Source organism: Megascapheus bottae, chromosome 16 (assembly GCF_031878675.1).
Source record: "Megascapheus bottae isolate mThoBot1 chromosome 16, mThoBot2.hap1, whole genome shotgun sequence".
Lineage (NCBI taxonomy): Eukaryota > Metazoa > Chordata > Mammalia > Rodentia > Geomyidae > Megascapheus > Megascapheus bottae.
This window is the reverse complement of record NC_143524.1, coordinates 55,091,937-55,106,874: the sequence shown is the minus strand read 5'-3', so window position 1 is coordinate 55,106,874 and position 14,938 is coordinate 55,091,937.

The following is a 14,938-nucleotide window of genomic DNA, read 5'->3' as shown; positions in this document are numbered from 1 at the left end:
ACCCCATACAATGCTTACTATTATCATCACAGAATAAAAGATGACTGTGTCTGCAGAGATTTAAGGGAACTAAGATACTTCCATAGCTGCACATAGATGAAACAAGCAAGCAGGTGGGTACATCTGCCTGGAAGGACACCTGACAAGCTAATCACCTCACTTCTGATCTTTACTTCAGCTTCATGAACCTCTGCTATGATAGCAACTTTCTGCTAATAGTTAAAAGCTGACTTGAAAAGATCCAAGAGTTAGTAGTGTATACCTGTAATCCTAATTACTCCGAAGGCCAATCTGGGTGGGAAAGTCCACGAGACTCTTATTTCCAATTGATCACACAAAAATCACAGGAAGTGAAGCTGTAGCTCAAGCAGTAGTCTAGTTTGAGCCTAACAGCTCAAGGATAGGGCCAGGAGTGTGGCCTGATAGTAAAGTGCTTGCCTAGCATGCACAAAGCCCTGGGTTCAATTCCTTGATACTTCATACACAGAAAAAGTCAGAAGTGGTGCTGTGGTTCAAGTGATAGAGTGCTAGCCTTGAGAAAGTCCAAGGACAGTGCCAAGGCCCTGAGTTCAAGCCCTAGGAAAGACAAAACAAAACAAAACAAAAAACACCCCAAGGGTAGCACTGAGACCTTAAATTAAAGCCCTGGGACTGGCTAGGTGAAAACAAACAAACAAAAATAGTAGCACCCAGGAAATTCACTCAAGACTCTCCCTTGAGAAACCATTGCATTTTTCAATACTAAAAGCAGTAAATGTAAAGAAACTGACAAATGGACAGGCTCAGGTGGCTCAGGCTGTAATCCTACATATTCAAGAAGTTGAGATCATGGTTTGAAGCTGAACCAGGTAGGAAAGACCATGAGACTCTTACCGCTAATTAACTACTAAAAAGACAGAAATGCAGCTATGGCTCAAAATGGTAGAATGCCATCCTTGAATGAAAAAGCTAAGGGTACCATCCAGGCCCTGAGTTCAAGCCCCAGTACAGGCAGAAAAAGAAACCTGAACAGGTATCTGGAACCATTCAAATCAAGAGTGTAACTTCTTAACAAGAAATGTTCAAAGAGAGACAAGACAGGAGTTCCCTGGAATATTCATCCACAGTCATTTTGTCATATCATGTTTCTTTCCAATTCGCCATGGAAGTTTGCACCAGTTGGTTTGTACGTAAATCACTGTGGCTCCCAACTCACACAATTACTGAAACCCATCACATATCAGGCACAAGAGGAACACAAACCCTTAAACCAACCATGACCATAATCCTTGTTGAATGAAGTGCCAGAACCCACGAGAAGGTTGCACAGGTTTTAAGCAATTCAAATAGGGATTTTAAGTTCCGGACAAGAACTGCATTTGTCTATTCTCATCAGCAACTACATTTCAGATAACAAAGCCCATAGATTTTTTTAGGAGTCTGTTTCCAGAAATAACACTTCGTATTTTATCAGGGAAATGCACATTGAAGACATGACTGCTATAATCCTGGGACTCCATTCAAGCCAGATACCTCTGGAGTTGACTCTCATAGTAGAACATCTTCATGCCACAGTCATGATTTGTCCTTTTTTTTCTGGTCCTGGGGCTTGAAACCAGGGCCTGGGTACTATTGCTGAGCTTCTTCTGCTCAAAACTAGCACTCTACCATTTGAGCCACAGTGCCACTTTTTGTTTTTTTTTTTTGTTTTTTTTTTTTTGTGCGTGTGTTTATTTTAGGGTAATTCATTGGAGATTAGAGTCTCATAGATTTTTTTTTGCCAGGACTGGCTTCAAACCTTGGCTTTTAGTCTCCTGAGTGGTTAGGAAAACAGACACAAGCCACCAGTGCCTGGCCACCGTCACTTTCATGTAGCTTTTGCTTTTATTAATGATAAGAATGCATTTGACTGGTAGAGACTGGTCGTATGCAAGAAAAACTATAAAAGCATAATTCCTAAATTTAAGCCTCTAGAAGTAGAGATTTCCTCAAGTATTGCACATTTTTACATATCTAAATTGAACAACATTCTACTTTAGAAGTCTAAATGAAAAAGAATGGTGCTGGGGGTTGGCACTAGAAGTGCCACATAGTTTTGTAGAACAGAGCAGAGATCATCACCCCCAATCTGTTATTTTCATAGTAGGAGTTCAAAGATGTGGTTTGGTTTTTACTACCATGAGAATTATTACTTCCAAATGACAGACTTTATGTCTTGAAAGCTCTGATAAAGCCAAAGGCTGGATTTGAGCACTCTGAACTGATTACAGAATCAGCCCATTTGCCTTTCTGTTCAATCTCAGGGCCTAACATGAGAGCTAAGATATTTTGATTAAATAAAAACATTTACTTAGACATTTTCACCTAAACTTGCCTGGAAATATTTTCTAGTAAAATATTTTAAACCAAGTGCACAGAATTCCACACAGCAGTAACACCGGGACTCTTCCTGGCTGCCAGGAGGAACATGAAATGAAGTACATTGTATAACCACCTGCTGTATAATGCAGGCACTGTAGACACTTGCAGAGCACAAATATTCTCTCATAAGCAACTCGTCCTTTAGAGTAGCTGCCAGCATGTTGTATGTTTACACCTATATATCTGTCCCTCTTCCAGTCAGGAAAGAGACGGGGAAACAATATAGGAGAGAAAGCCCTTCCCAGTTGGTTGGTTGGGTTATTTTTTACTCCAGCTCCACAGCTGACTTGGCTAGAAGTCTCTAGAACTATAATAACCAGTAAACCAACAACTTATTTATTGTAAAACTTTTGTAGTAATTCAACATAGATTTTTTTCCCCATACCTTAGAGAAAAGTATGTTTGTTAATTAGTGTGGTCACACTTGTCTGACTTCTTGCATTTTAAAACCAATTAGTCCATCTCACTCCATTCAGAATGACCATCTTTTAAAAAATGAACAATTATCTTTTATAAATTATATACAATTTTATAAATTGTATTTGACTCTTACTTTATGAAATATTATTTCATTACCTCATATTGTTTCTCCTTTGGCTATACCATTCAGACAAAACTTAGATGATTAGATATTTTTAGACATCTTTTGAATGTTCTATTCTTTCATTGAAGTTATCAAGAAGAAAATTATAGATTAAGAGATAAATGTATTGTATATCAGCCATAATATTGACACACAACCACATTCAGAATTTTCTTTTCACTTGGAATTTTTGTGTGTGTGGATGGGAGGGATTCTATAGAATTTTATCTCTTGTGTAGTGTATTCTTCTCCTGACCTCAACTAGTAAACCGAACAGCTTCCTTACCACAAGGACACCCACTGTTACCCATCAATAATCCACTATTTTCTCTTTACCTCCATCACTAACACTTGATAATAATTTACTTCTAAAATACTGACTTCTTATAAATGCAAAATAAAATAAAACCAATTAGTAGAATCAGTTCAAGTCACAAGTCCTGCTTCATCATTGAGTGATTTCCCTTAATGCCAAAAGCATAAATAAATCTTCTTTATTATTTATTTTTTTGTTTTGTTTTGTTTTTGTGGGTCATTGGGCTTGAATTCAGCCTTGGCCGGCCGTGTCCCTGAGCTCTTCAGCCTAAGGCTAAAGCGTGAACAACTGTGCCCAGCAATCTTATTTGTTCTTTCTTGAAGTTTTCATATTTAGTTACTCACTTCAACAGATATCTCCTATTTAACTGGGCACTGGCATTTCAATCCGTTATTATTGCCATGAACTTCTTCCTAAGGTAAGTGTTTCAAGCCCTCTACTTTAAATGTCTTGTTTGGCCAATTCCCAAAAGCTCAATTTGTAATTAAGGACTATTTAACCAAGAGGTTCAGTATCTCTATATTGTTTTTTCTTTCCCGCTGCCATTGTCATCATCTAATTGGCTCAACAGAGAGAGCTAAAAAATCTAAGAAAGCTCATGGTCCTCTATCCAGTGTCTAATGTTGACACTGTGATGTTCTTTTGTGCTTCCTGGGAGAACTAGCAAGTAGATGCCCTCCTAAGGAGGGGGAGGTTTCTCTGGATAAGGCCTACTGCCTCATATATGCTAGGAAGGCATCTTATTTTTAAATTTTTTTTTGCCAGTCCTGGACTTGAGCTCAGGGCCTGAGCCCTGTCCTTGGACTTTCTCAAGCCTTGAGCTCTACCACTTGAGCCTCAGCACCAATTCCAGCTTTTTTCTATGCCTGTGGTACCAAGGAATCAAACCTGGGTCTTCATGCATGCTAGGCAAGCACTCTACCACTAGGCCAAACTCCCAGCCCCAAAGCAGGCATCTTTTAAAAAATGTTTACTTATTTATTTTTGCCAATCCTGGGGCTTGAACTCTAGGCCTGGGCACTGTCCCTGAGCTTCTTTTACACTAGGCTAGTGTTCTACCACTTGGACCACAGCACTACTTCCAGCTCTTTCAAAGTAGTTTATTGGAGATAAGGGTCTCACAGACTTTCCTGCCTGAGCTGGATTCAAACTGTGGTCTTCAGATCTCAGCCTCCTGAGTAGCCAGGATTAGAGGAGTGAGCCACTGATACCTGATTAAGGCAATCACTTGAACCAGAGTTCTACTTTCGGGTCCTTGCTGATGATTACTGGGCCATACTTCCTGACAGCCCAGGAAAATCAATTTTTAATAGCTGAACAATTTGAACAAATCATGGAAAGCAGTATGGCAGTTCCTCAAAAGATTAAACATAGAGCTCCCCTATGACCCAGCAATTCCACTACTTGGCATTTACCCAATTGTCCAGAAACAAGGACATATTAAAGCCACTAGCACAACGATGTTCATTGCAGCACTATTTACCATAGCAAAAACATGGAACCAACCCAGATGCCCCTCAGTTGATGAGTGGATCAAGAAGATGTGGTATTTGTACACAATGGAATTCTATGCTGCTGTCAGAAAGAATAATATCACATTTTGTAAGGAAATGGAAAGACTTAGAAAAAAATCATATTAAGTGAAGTAAGCCAGATTCAAAGGAACATAGGCTCAATGGTTTCCCTCATTTGTCATAATCAGTAGAAACCTTAGGCTTTCCTAGCAGAGATTTACAATAGGACAAAACCTAGATACATAAGGCCATATAGTATGATGCTAAATGAAAGGACCTCCAGGCTACAGAAACAAAAGCCATATAATGAGTGATTGTTGTCCTTAATGTACTATGTTATCTCTCATCTCTTTTGCTGTCCCTTGGCTATCTCATATTGTTACCGTATTTCACCTTGTTATCTGATGTGTTGTATATATGCTTATTTGGTTACTTGAAATTGGATAGGGAAGGGGGGAAAACAAGATGAGGGGTGGGGGTTGGAGGAGGGAAATGGGGACTAAGACATGAGAAAGGATATCAATGTATATGAAGTAATGCACCTTCTATCTGGTGAATATAACTTAACCCTTCTATTAATTACAATAAAAATATATGAAAAATCTATTGTGCATTTACTAATAGACTCAATTTCATATTTTAAAAGAAAGAAAGAAAATAGCAAATGATGAAACACGTCTCTACACCCTGCCCTATTACAACACTTAACTACTAACAAATACTTTCTAGAATAACTTGTGGTCTTTAGGGCACACTCATCAATGTTATCTTCTCTGGCCCTTGTATCAGGCAAGTAATGAATAGATTAGTCTACCTGAGTGACTCAGGAGCTGAGTTCAGCAGTCTTTCTCCATACAATGACTAATGAATGAAGGAGCTGGGACTCCCTCTAGTCATTACTCTGTTCAGTTCTGATTTTAACCATTCTGCCTTCTTACAGCTCCTCAGACTGACATTTGCATCATTCTTTTCTGGGAAGCCAAGCATCTCACAATGCCAGCCCCCTAGGAGGAATCCAGGACAACTCCTTCCCAGATCCTCCATCTTTGACTCCACCAAAATGAGAATGGCCTATCTGTGTCATTCTACTCAAAAATATAAGAAAGGCCAGGCAAGGGTATTTTTAAAAATTTCATTGTGTAGGTGCTGTACAGAGGAATTATAGTTACATAGTCAATTATGAGTATTTTTCCCTTTGAAGAGTGTCATTCTCTTCCTTGTTCTCTCTCAGCTTTTCCCCTGCCCATCGCTCCTGACCAATTTGTATTCCAACAGTGTCTACTGAATATCACTGCTGAATTTGTTCACCCTTTGTTTCTGTGCTTCCCCATTCCTTCCCCAAATCAGATACATTTATATACAAGAGAAAGGGTACAGAAATCAAATACAGTGAGAAAATGGAATAACCCAAAGAAACAAGGAGAGAAAAATGATGACTGCAAACAGTACCATTAAAAAAAAAAACAACTCTTGTTTAACATTTCTTGGAGTTCATCTGCACTAAAGCCACCAGCACAATCATGTTTATTGCTGCATTGTTTACCATAGCTAAGATATGAAATCAAGCCAGATGCCCCTAAGCGGACAAATGAAGCTATAAAATGTGGTACATAATGCACAAGCTATAAAATGAGAGCACACAATGGAATTTTGTGCACTTATCAGAAAAAATGGCATTGCCTATTTATAAGGAAATGGAAAAACTGAAAAAAATTAGACTAAGTGAAATAAATCAGACTCAAAGAAGCAAAGGCTGCTTGTTTATCCCCATTTGTAATCTTTGGACTATACCTATAAATTTACAAGTAAAAGGCAAATGATTACTCTTGGACCTGATTAAACAGCATTCTAAATATTCACACCGTGATACCAAAGGAGCATATTCTTAGGAAAGGATCACAAGGGCTCAGATAGCTAAGTGCATATGACCATAAAAAATGAGGCACACAGCTTTGACAGCTGTGACCTTCTCAATGCCCCTGCCCATGTGTCTCAACAAAATTATAAGCCAAAAACTACACTAGCAGAAACAACATTCTATAAGACACTTCCTGAAGTCTACCCATTACACTAAATTCTTCTCTTCTAACTTTTCGACAAATATTCTATTTCAGCCAGATTCTTTTTCAACAATTTTGTTCTTTCTTGCTCTGCTTGTTATGTCCAGAGATGGATTCTAACAAAAACAAAGACTATGTCTATACAACAGGAATACCTTGAAAATATTCACTTCCCTTAGAAGCAAAAAAGCAGAGGCCATTAAAGCCTTGAAGAAAAACTTAATTCTCCATCCACTATCCCATTTGGGCTAACAATTCCTCTATTTGCAATTCTTTGAAGAACACAGAAATGTCCCCGGCCTTGTCTAATTCATCAATTTTATCTTCCTTATCATAAAGTCTCTAAGAAAACCCAGCTGACTCATATTACTTCTGTCCTTATAAATCAGCACTCTCTGCCTTGTTTGCCTATACAAAACATAGGCTCTGTCATCATTATGCTTATTTGAAACTGAACGAGAAAAGAAGATAAATTTGGTTTGTATTATTAGAGTCTACATAGTCTTGATACCATCTCCTATATTTATATAACACATTATTAAATGGAATTGAACTCAGGGAAAGGGTCAAGTATAAACAGATATTCTGATAAAATGCTTATAATCACTACTTCAGGGGAAATATTGGCTAACTACTTTATAGCATAAAGAAGAAATGTGGTAATAAAACTGAAGAACTGATAATAAAGTTTAAAAGTTAGCTCTATAACATAAAGTGCCTCAATATCTTCCATAATTGACTTACTGTATTTGTATTTTGAGACAAACTGTGACAAATAGTTATCAAACTCAGCTGGACTAATTTATCACTTTAAAAACAGTTTTGCAAATGTGCAATATCTTTCTTTCTAATGGACAAGTAAACTTCCATTGTGCATTGTGCATAGACACCACATTTTCTCAATCAATCGTCTTTTTAGGAGCATGTGGACTGACTCCATCCATATCATGGCTATGGTAAATAGCACAATAATAAACACGGCTGTACTAGTGGCATTACTGTATCCTGCTTTGTAATCTTTTGATTAAATGCCTAGGAGTAGAACTTCTGTGATCTAAGAATAGATCACAGGCCTGGAAAAAATGTGTGAAGTGAAGTAAAGAAAAGTGAGGCCCAGAAAGACAGAGGATACATGCTTTCCCTTGCATGTGGAAGCTTCATTTAGCTAATAAATGTATAAGTATACTCAGTAGGTGGTATCCAAGTATATACAAATGTATTAAGTGGGCCAGGAGCATGCCCTACTGGTAGAGTGTTTGCCTAGCATACACAAAGTCCTGGTGCTGTGGCTCAAGTGGCAGGGCATTCACCTTGAGCAAAATGTGTCCAAGGGCAGTGGCCAGGGCTTGAGTTCAAGCCCCAGGACTTGCAAAATCCAAAATCCAAAAATGTATTAATTGAAATACAGTAGATTCAAGGCAGACTTCAAACAATGTATTTACTTAGAAAGGTCAAGTCAAAGTTTAGCAAAACAAACACCAGGCTGGGAGTTTGGCCTAGCGGTAGAGTGCAAGCACAAAGACCTGAGTTCGATTCTTCTGTACCACATACGTAGAAAAGGCTGAAAGTGGTGCTGTGGCTCAAGTGGTAGAGCACTAGTCTTGAAAAAGCCCAGGGACAGAGCTCAGGCTCTGAGTTCAAGACTCAGGACTGGCAAAATGTAAAAATAAAATAAAATAAAAAACACCAGGAAGCTGGAACTCAGAAGAGGCGGGATAAATGGGAAAGGAATGGACAAAATAGAGAAAGGAAGAAAGCAGTCAAGATACCATTGTATATCCTACATAATTAAGAACAGTGAGGGAAGTGGCAGACAGGGTAGGGATGGAGGAGAATGCTAAAAGCGATGACAATGATAAAGTATTCATAAACTGCTTTGTAAAATGGCAACTCCTTTATGCATCTACTTCATACATTATTTTAAAATTATGCAAAGAAGAAATTCAGTTCATTCTACACTATTGTCACTCTCTTTTCATTTTTAATTTTTTAAATCATCTTTAATCCTTTATACAAAGGAGCTTCAATTCAAAATGTCACTTTATGAGTACAATGAATTTTGATCAATGCCACCCCTTCTATCACTCTCCGCATGCCTCTCTCTCTCTCTCTGTCTCTCTCTCTCTGTCTCTCTCTCTCTGTCTCTCTCTCTCTGTCTCTCTCTCTCTCTCTCTCTCTCTCTCTCTCTCTCTCTCTCTCTCTCTCTCTCTCTCTCTCTCTCTCTCTCTCTCTCTCTCTCTCTCTCTCTCTTGTCATACCTGAGGCTTGAACTCAGGGCTTCAGCACTGTCAAAGAATCAAACCCAGAGCTTCATGCATGCTAAGCAGGCATAGAGTTATCACTAGGCCACACTCCCATCCCTGTTTTAAAATTCTTTTCCTTCTTTTTTTCTTTGTACTAGTATTGAAGCATGAACTCAGAGCATGGACTATTCCTTAGCTTTTATTGTTCAAAGATGGTGTCCTACCACTTGAACCATAGTTCTACTTACTTCTAGTTCTTTGCTGATTAATTGGAGATAAGAATCTCATAGATATGTGTGCCCCAACTAACTTCAAAGTGTAATCCCTAGTTCCCAGCATCCTGAGATAGATAGGACTACTGGCATATGCCACCCATTCCAAGCTCTCTTTTTATTTTTAAGCATAGAATCTGATGGGCTGGGAGCATGGCCTAGTGGTAGAGTGCTTGCCTAGCATGCATGAAGCCTTGGGTTCAATTCCTCAGTACTACAAGAACAAAAAAAGCCAGAAGTGTCACTGTGGCTCAAGCGTTGAGCGCTAGCCCTGAGCAAAAAGAAGCTCAACGACAGTGCCCAGGCTCTGAGTTCAAGTCCCAAGACTGGTAAAAGAAAGAAAAATATTTTACTGACATTTTTACAAATCTGTTTTAATGCAATGAACAGAAGTTTCTTAAGACAATCATGAATTCATATTCTGGGAAGACTTTATGTTTTTTCTTATTAGTTGAACAGAGGGTTTACCTTTCCATAAGTGAGGTAATGAGTACATTTGTTTTTGGACAATGTCACTCCTTTTTCTTTTCCTCAGGTTTCCCCTCCCATTCCTGTCCACAAGTGCCATAGTTTATTTTCCATGAAGTGTCTACTGAGTACCATGGCTGCATTTCTTGTAGCTCTATCTTTGAATGACAGATTTAGGACAAACTTATCTCTTCATGAAAAATAGTAAGTACCTGCTTGTAATGTAAAGAAAATAGGGAAAATGTTCCTTTTTTCCTATAATACCTTTAACCTTGACTCAGACCCAGGTTTTGAAATTGTTCCTGTTATGCACAGAATTAACATGTCTCTTGTGACAAATGAAGAACATCACTTTGCTTGGATATCTGCCAAACACAGTACCTTCTTCAGATGGTTAGTGTGACGACTGAAGAAGTAAGATGTGAAGTCACCTCAGAGTATCTGGCGTAAGGTATGCTTGAGGACTGGTGTCAATTAATTTATCTGTGATGGGCTGATGTTGCCTATTCTTGACATTCTTCATCTACCTCACTTTCTAGAGGTCCACTAATGTCTTTGACATCACAAAGTCACAAATGTTTCCAATTCTGGGCAATGAACGCTAAAAATAAGAAAAGGGAACTGAAGACTTTTTACATTAACTTTTAATAATCTTCTTTCATTTTTTGCCAGTCCTGGGGCTTGAACTCAGAAGTTTAGCATTGTCCCTGGTTTCTCTTATCAAGGCTAGCACTCTGCCACTTGAGCCACAGCTCCACTTCTGTTTTTTTTTCTGTGTATGTGGTACCAAGCCCTCAAACATAAGGCTTCATGCATGCTAAGCAAGCACTCTACTAGTAGGCCACACTCCTGGTCCCCAATAATCTTATTTTTAACACAATATCCTGGAATCTAAATTCTAATGACTGATTCAGAAACTTAGTTCTATTTCCTGTTTCTCTCCAGAAATTTGCTGATGTGCCAATAATATACTATTAAAAACTATATTAAAAATTCTCTATCACTACTGTGAGCATTTAGCACAAATTTGCAAAACCTCCCTCTGGTTCATGAGCAAGAAGGGAAAATCCTTGACTTTCTCTTTAGCAGCCATCTACTCCTCAGGGATTATTTTCAAATCATAATCTCCTTACTCTAAACTGGGAGATGCTTCTATAATTTTAAAAAGAAATTTTGTTAAAAAAAAGTTCAATGCTCAATGCTCTATTTCTAGAGTGGTGACTTAGTAACAGGGACAACTTCAAGGATGTGTGGGTTGAGAGTGTGACCTAGTGATAGAGTGCTCACCTAGCATGCATGAAACTTTGGGTTCAATTCCTTGGTACCACATACACAGAAAAACCAGAAGTGGTGCTGTGGCTTAAGTTGTAGAGCTCAAGCCTTAAGAAAGCTCAAGGACACTTTCTGTTGGAGTAAGAACATTTTGATTTCCCTTCATCTGTGACTAGTGTCCTGGCACAGGTTTAGGCTTTTTTTTAAACCTATAGTATTGTTTGACCTTTACCTGTTTTTTCTTGTCCAACCTGAAGCACTCCATTAGCCTATTTTTTTATTTAATTCCAGAGTGCTGTCCTCTACTCTCTCAGGCATTATTTTGCTATTTTTGAGTGTGCTAAAAAGACTATTTTAAAAGACTGTGACAGGTTGGGGCAGATCAAATTTAAAAGGAAAAGATTTTACTCTGTAAGGAACTGGTTTCTCTTATAGGATGTTTTAGCAGTTGGTTTGGAGGCTCTTCCCCCGGGGGTTGAGAGCTCTGCTCACTCAAAGCTGCAGGAGCAGCTCTGGCTAACACAGGAGGTGAAAGGAAGAGCTTTGTACAGAGATGTGTACATTTGTGTAATAGGCCTTTTCTTGCTTTATGAGTAGCTTTTTACCTGTAACCTTTATTACATTGTAAATTAAATATAACTTTTGTCAAAAAGAAAAAGAAAGCTCAAGGACAGTGCTTGGGCCCTGAATTCAAGACCGAGGACTGGCAAAAATAAAAAAAGAATGTTCTATACCAGGTGCCAGTAGCTCACACTTGCAATCCTAGTTACTCAGGAGGCTGAAATCTGAAGATCATGGTTCAAAGCCAGCCCGGGCAAGAAAGTCCATGAGACTCTTATCTCCAGTTTACCACAAAAAATCTGAAGTGTGGTGATTCAAGTGATAGAGCACCAGCCTTGAGCTGAAGAGCTCAGGGACAGCACCCAGGCTTTGAGTTCAAGCCCCAGGACTGGAAAGAGGAAAAAAAAAATCTATAAAGGAGAATTTTCTATTTTTATGACCCTAGTACTTCTCTTTTAAAAATATTTATTATTATTATTAGTAGTAGTAGTATTAGCCAGTCTTCCTGGGCTTGAACTCAGGGCTTAGGCACCACTTCCAGCTTTTTCTGTGTATATGTGGTACCAAGGAGTTAAACCCAGGGCTTCATGAATGCTAGGCAAGCACTCTACCTCTGGGCCATACTCCCAGCCTATTTTTATTGCCATTAAATTATTTTACAAAGGTATCACCATTCCCTGAAGCAGTTTATACAGTACATCTTGATCAATGTCACCCCCTCCAACATTTTCACTCACCGCTTTCATTTCTTTGTTATCTTACATTAGCTAAAAACAAGCAAACATTTTTATTAAAGTAAAGCGCTGTTGGTTGCTGGAGCCCAGGTGTCTTCTCATGCTAACTCCCAGCCTTTCAATGATGGCTATGTCAATAAGTGTCTAATACTAGTGTTCTTCCTGGTACACCTCTGCCTCATCTCCCATTATTGAGAGCCCCAGTTGGCCAGTGTCCCATTGATTCATTCTGGAATGGCAGTGCCATTGAGGATTTCCATTTCCTCCAGCTCACACTTTTGCAAATACCAACCTATCCTTCTTCCTTCCTTCCTTCTTCCTCTCTCTCCTTCCTTCTCCTTTTCATTTTCTCTATCTCTGTACCTTCTGACCTCATTCTAAAACATATATACTTTAAAATACATATACATGGAAAAGTTCAATACACTATAAAGCAGTTCTTGTTAAACCTGCAGGTGTATTCAAATCACCTGGGTATCCTACTACAACTCAGAATCTGATTCAAAAAGTCTGTAGTGAGCTGGGAACAAGTGGTGACTCACATCTGAAATTCTCACCACTCAGGATCTGAGGATCACTGTTCGAAGCCATCCTGGCCAGAAAAATCCAAGAGACTCTTATCCCCATAAACTACTCACAAAAAGCCAGAAGTATGCTGTGGCTCAAGTAGTAGATCACAAAGGGGCTCAGGGACAGCACCCATCTCGCCTTGAAACATGATCGTTTCTGCAGAAGCCACAGGTGTCCGGCTTGCACATAGTATTTTGAACAACACTCATTCTTTTCTGGGGGCTACTGCTCTCTGGGCTATAAATGGGACAGCACTGTAACCACAAGTTAGGTCACCTGAGTTTGAATCTCACCTCTGCCACTGTCTTATTTTAGACAGTGCTTCCTTGTCTGGCTTCAGCTTTGTCCTTAAAATCAAGAGATTCAACCTAACAGTTTCTAAGGTTTTGTCCAGTTCTGATAGCATAAATAAACTAAAACTGTCTGAATATAACTGCTAGGGCATCTCATTTTGTGCAGAAAACCCAGTTCAAAATGAATAAGGATTTGGCAATGCTAAACGAAACTAGGATTTAGTAGTGCTACTACACTGAAGCAGATACAATGGTCAAAAAGTAGACGTGTTTACAGGCATTAGAGGGCTTGGCAGTAACATTCACACAGTTAAAGCACCATGCAATTTGTGAAACAGTAACACCATTAAATTACTTCTTTTCTCCATGGGTCTATCAGTCAAAAGATAGTGATCAAGGAGGTACTTAAGGAATAATCATTAAATAAGCAGCACTAAAGCAAAACTCAAAAATAAGGTTATTCCAGATCTACTGGTTATTTTTATGGTCTAGCAGCAAGGTATTTAGAGCTATTGTGAATTTTTCTCTGGCAAGTAGCTCCCTATTGGTTTTTCATTTTCTATCATGGTGGTGAAGTATGCAAGAAACAGACAGACTTGGAAAGTCCTCATTCAGTTCCAAGTATAACTCCTTCTTCTACTAATCATGTAGTCTTGGGTACTAGGGAGGGGGTGAGAGGAGGGAAATGGGGACTAAAACATGAGAAAGGGGTTTCAAAGCGCAAGAAGTAATGCGTCTACTACCTGAGGAATGTAACTCCATCTCCTCTATACATTATCCTGAGAGAGAGAGAGAGAGAGAGAGAGAGAGAGAGAGAGAGAGAGAGAGAGAGAGAGAGAGAGGGAAAGAGAGGAGAAAAAAAAGAAATCAGGGCCAGGAATTTGGCCTAGTGGTAGAGTGCTTGCCTAGCATGCATGAAGATCCTGGGTTCAGTTCCTTGGTACCACATACATAAAAAAAAAGCCAGAAGCAGTGCTGAGGCTCAAATAGTAGAGCTCTAGTTTTGAGAAAGCCAAAGGACAGCACTCAGTTCCTGAGTTCAAAGCCTGGAACTAGCAAAAATAATATTGTAATAAGTATTTCACCTGGTATATATGCATATTTGGTTATTTGAAGTTGGATAGGGAAGGGAGGAAAAAAGATGAGGGGCAGGAGTAGGGGGAGGAAAATGGGGACCAAGATATGAGAAAGGGTATCAATGTATGTGAAGTAATGCACCTTCTATCTGGTGAATATAATGTAATCCTTCTATTAATTACAATAAAAATATATGGAAAAAATTATTGTAATATCATATATGTCCTTGCCCCAATACTTTATTTTTGCTTCTTTCTATGTAGAATCTAGAACTTTCACTCAGTATACATTCTATACAATTACACGTAGAAGGCAATCACTGAAATATCTCCCAGGGACAAATCATTTTTTTGAAAGACCTTATTAACACTGTTTTTTACATCATATTTCAAATGTCATGTTTGACAAACAAGTATTCAAGAAGGGAATCTCTATATGCAATCACTGACACATAGATTTTAGAACATAATTAAAATTAAGCTGAGGGTATATATGTCAGAGATGCATATCAATCTACATAACATCATTTCTCCCCCAATCAGGCTCGACCCTGCTTAGCTTCTGAGATCAGATGA